The 5,000-nt window shown below is 49.8% G+C and overlaps 1 long non-coding RNA gene across 1 annotated transcript in view; it reads right to left on the bottom strand.

The window, feature by feature from the left end:
- LOC144070386 (uncharacterized) overlaps positions 1-4,965 on the bottom strand; it is a 40,753-nt gene extending 35,788 nt beyond the window's left edge. The window contains exons 1-2 of the long non-coding RNA XR_013299251.1: positions 3,592-4,965; positions 2,499-3,231 (exon numbers count right to left, since the gene is read on the bottom strand). This is a non-coding gene — a long non-coding RNA (uncharacterized LOC144070386). The remainder of the gene's footprint in view (positions 1-2,498; positions 3,232-3,591) is intronic.
- Positions 4,966-5,000: the final 35 nt, after the last annotated feature.

Raw genomic sequence — 5,000 nt, 5'->3', positions numbered from 1 at the left:
TTCCCAGCTTAGTTCCCAGCTCAGTTCCATGTCCAAGTCCGTGTGCCTGTTCCGGGTCAGGACCCACCCCGTGTTATCATTTATCCCTGAATAACACACCATTGTCGGATTGGTGTAGACGGTTACGACCGCCTTAGTGAGTTCGCCACTCTCACTTGTCAAAATTTTTCTAAGTCCGTGTGCCTGTTCCGGGTCAGGACCCACCCCGTGTTATCATTTATCCCTGAATAGCACACCATTGTCGGATTGGTGTAGACGGTTACGACCGCCTTAGTGAGTTCGCCACTCTCACTTGTCAAAATTTTTCTAAGTCCGTGTGCCTGTTCCGGGTCAGGACCCACCCCGTGTTATCATTTATCCCTGAATAGCACACCATTGTCGGATTGGTGTAGACGGTTACGACCGCCTTAGTGAGTTCGCCACTCTCACTTGTCAAAATTTTTCTAAGTCCGTGTGCCTGTTCCGGGTCAGGACCCACCCCGTGTTATCATTTATCCCTGAATAACACACCATTGTCGGATTGGTGTAGACGGTTACGACCGCCTTAGTGAGTTCGCCACTCTCACTTGTCAAAATTTTTCTAAGTCCGTGTGCCTGTTCCGGGTCAGGACCCACCCCGTGTTATCATTTATCCCTGAATAGCACACCATTGTCGGATTGGTGTAGACGGTTACGACCGCCTTAGTGAGTTCGCCACTCTCACTTGTCAAAATTTTTCTAAGTCCGTGTGCCTGTTCCGGGTCAGGACCCACCCCGTGTTATCATTTATCCCTGAATAGCACACCATTGTCGGATTGGTGTAGACGGTTACGACCGCCTTAGTGAGTTCGCCACTCTCACTTGTCAAAATTTTTCTAAGTCCGTGTGCCTGTTCCGGGTCAGGACCCACCCCGTGTTATCATTTATCCCTGAATAACACACCATTGTCGGATTGGTGTAGACGGTTACGACCGCCTTAGTGAGTTAACCACTCTCACTTGTCAAAATTTTTCTAAGTCCGTGTGCCTGTTCCGGGTCAGGACCCACCCCGTGTTATCATTTATCCCTGAATAACACACCATTGTCGGATTGGTGTAGACGGTTACGACCGCCTTAGTGAGTTCGCCACTCTCACTTGTCAAAATTTTTCTAAGTCCGTGTGCCTGTTCCGGGTCAGGACCCACCCCGTGTTATCATTTATCCCTGAATAGCACACCATTGTCGGATTGGTGTAGACGGTTACGACCGCCTTAGTGAGTTCACCACTCTCACTTGTCAAAATTTTTCTAAGTCCGTGTGCCTGTTCCGGGTCAGGACCCACCCCGTGTTATCATTTATCCCTGAATAGCACACCATTGTCGGATTGGTGTAGACGGTTACGACCGCCTTAGTGAGTTCGCCATTCTCACTTGTCAAAATTTTTCTAAGTCCGTGTGCCTGTTCCGGGTCAGGACCCACCCCGTGTTATCAGTTATCCCTGAATAGCACACCATCGTCGGACTGGTGTAGACGGTTACGACCGCCTTAGTGAGTTCGCCACTCTCACTTGTCAAAATTTTTCTAAGTCCGAGTGCCTGTTCCGGGTCAGGACCCACCCCGTGTTATCAGTTATCCCTGAATAGCACACCATCGTCGGACTGGTGTAGACGGTTACGACCGCCTTAGTGAGTTCGCCACTCTCACTTGTCGAAAATTTTCTAAGTCCCTTCACACTTAGAAAAAATTCGTTAAAATCAGGAGGACCACCCTCGGACACCCCAACACCTTGCAAACGTTGTCCGAACATAGGGTGATCTACCTGGACCCCGGGAGAGCGGAGGGTCGGTTCGCAGCCTGGAGCTCACATTCAAAATTTTTCTCTCCCTATAATCTTGCCGAAGGGTTTCTGCAGACCACCGGATTTTGCATGAGTAGGTGAGTTATATCCCCTTACATTTGGTAGACCCAAATTCGCTCTCCTGGTAGACCCAAGTTATATTATGGGGTAGACCCAGTTTCGAGCATGGGGTAGACCCACGTGAATGCCCTGGTAGACCCAAATCATGCGAGCACCATAAAAATCAGCGGGGTTTTTCCTCGAGCCTATCCGAGGATAGGCTCACATGAGCGGATATGGGTTTGTAATGGCTCGCTGAAAATCACGAGCTCCAGAGATTTTTCTCTGAAAATTTTTCTAAGTGTGAGCACCACACACATCAACGGTGTTTTCCCTCGAGCCTATCCGAGGATAGGCTCACGAGGGCGGATATGGGTTTGTATTGCCTCGCTGAAAGCCTGAGCTCCAGAAATTTTTCTAAGTGTGAGCACCACACACATCAACGGTGTTTTCCAACATGCCTATCCGAGGATAGTGACACATGAGCGGATTGGGTCGGCTGATGCCCCGCTGAAAACCTGAGCTCCAGAAATTTTTCTAAGTGTGAGCACCACACACTTCAACGGTCTTTTTCACAGTGCATGTCCGAGGATAGTGACACATGAGCGGATTGGGCTGGCTGATGCCCCGCTGAATTTCTGACCTCCAGAAATTTTTCTAAGTGTGAGCACCACACACTTCGGCGGGGTTTTTCCCCGAGCCTATCCGAGGATAGGCTCACATGAGCGGATATGGGTTTGGAATGGCTCGCTGAAATCCTGAGCTCCAGAGATTTTTCTCAGAAAATTTTTCTAAGTGTGAGCACCACACACATCAACGGTGTTTTCCAACATGCCTGTCCGAGGATAGTGACACATGAGCGGATTGGGTCGGCTGATGCCCCGCTGAAATCCTGAGCTCCAGAATTTTTTCTAAGTGTGAGCACCACACACATCAACGGTGTTTTCCAACATGCCTATCCGAGGATAGTGACACGTGAGCGGATTGGGTCGGCTGATGCCCCGCTGAAATCCTGAGCTCCAGAATTTTTTTCTAAGTGTGAGCACCACACACATCAACGGTGTTTCCCTCGAGCCTATCCGACGATAGGCTCACAAGGGCGGATATGGGTTTGTTTTGCCCCGCTGAAATTCTGAGCTCCAGAATTTTTTCTAAGTGTGAGCACCACACACATCAACGGTGTTTCCCTCGAGCCTATCCGACGATAGGCTCACAAGGGCGGATATGGGTTTGTAATGTCTCGCTGAAATCCTGAGCTCCAGAAATTTTTCTAAGTGTGAGCACCACACACATCAACGGTGTTTTCCAACATGCCTATCCGAGGATAGTGACACGTGAGCGGATTGGGTCGGCTGATGCCCCGCTGAAATCCTGAGCTCCAGAATTTTTTTCTAAGTGTGAGCACCACACACATCAACGGTGTTTCCCTCGAGCCTATCCGACGATAGGCTCACAAGGGCGGATATGGGTTTGTTTTGCCCCGCTGAAATTCTGAGCTCCAGAATTTTTTCTAAGTGTGAGCACCACACACATCAACGGTGTTTTCCAACATGCCTATCCGAGGATAGTGACACATGAGCGGATTGGGTTGGCTGATGCCCCGCTGAAAACCTGAGCTCCAGAAATTTTTCTAAGTGTGAGCACCACACACTTCAACGGTCTTTTTCACAGTGCATGTCCGAGGATAGTGACACATGAGCGGATTGGGCTGGCTGATGCCCCGCTGAATTTCTGACCTCCAGAAATTTTTCTAAGTGTGAGCACCACACACTTCGGCGGGGTTTTTCCCCGAGCCTATCCGAGGATAGGCTCACATGAGCGGATATGGGTTTGGAATGGCTCGCTGAAATCCTGAGCTCCAGAGATTTTTCTCAGAAAATTTTTCTAAGTGTGAGCACCACACACATCAACGGGGTTTTCCAACATGCCTGTCCGAGGATAGTGACACATGAGCGGATTGGGTCGGCTGATGCCCCGCTGAAAACCTGAGCTCCAGAAATTTTTCTAAGTGTGAGCACCACACACTTCAACGGTCTTTTTCACAGTGCATGTCCGAGGATAGTGACACATGAGCGGATTGGGCTGGCTGATGCCCCGCTGAATTTCTGACCTCCAGAAATTTTTCTAAGTGTGAGCACCACACATTTCGGCGGGGTTTTTCCCCGAGCCTATCCGAGGATAGGCTCACATGAGCGGATATGGGTTTGGAATTGCTCGCTGAAATCCTGAGCTCCAGAGATTTTTCTCAATTTTTTTCTAAGTGTGAGCACCACACACATCAACGGTGTTTTCCAACATGCCTGTCCGAGGATAGTGACACATGAGCGGATTGGGTCGGCTGATGCCCCGCTGAAATCCTGAGCTCCAGAATTTTTTCTAAGTGTGAGCACCACACACATCAACGGTGTTTTCCAACATGCCTATCCGAGGATAGTGACACGTGAGCGGATTGGGTCGGCTGATGCCCCGCTGAAATCCTGAGCTCCAGAATTTTTTCTAAGTGTGAGCACCACACACATCAACGGTGTTTCCCTCGAGCCTATCCGACGATAGGCTCACAAGGGCGGATATGGGTTTGTTTTGCCCCGCTGAAATTCTGAGCTCCAGAATTTTTTCTAAGTGTGAGCACCACACACATCAACGGTGTTTCCCTCGAGCCTATCCGACGATAGGCTCACAAGGGCGGATATGGGTTTGTAATGTCTCGCTGAAATCCTGAGCTCCAGAAATTTTTCTAAGTGTGAGCACCACACACATCAACGGTGTTTTCCAACATGCCTGTCCGAGGATAGTGACACATGAGCGGATTGGGTCGGCTGATGCCCCGCTGAAATCCTGAGCTCCAGAAATTTTTCTAAGTGTGAGCACCACACACTTCGGCGGGGTTTTTCCCCGAGCCTATCCGAGGATATGCTCACATGAGCGGATATGGGTTGCTGAAGCTCCCGCTGAGTTCCCGAGCTCCAGAAATTTTTCTAAGTGTGAGCACCACACACATCAACGGTCTTTTCCCCCGAGCCTATCCGAAGATAGGCTCACATGAGCGGATATGGGTTGCTGAAGCTCCCGCTGAGTTCCCGAGCTCCAGAAATTTTTCTAAGTGTGAGCACCACACACATCAACGGTCTTTTCCCCCGAGCCTATC

Source organism: Stigmatopora argus, unplaced genomic scaffold (assembly GCF_051989625.1).
Source record: "Stigmatopora argus isolate UIUO_Sarg unplaced genomic scaffold, RoL_Sarg_1.0 HiC_scaffold_59, whole genome shotgun sequence".
Taxonomy (NCBI): domain Eukaryota; kingdom Metazoa; phylum Chordata; class Actinopteri; order Syngnathiformes; family Syngnathidae; genus Stigmatopora; species Stigmatopora argus.
The sequence above is the reverse complement of the archived record's forward strand: the minus strand, read 5'-3'. Positions and strand labels throughout refer to the sequence as shown.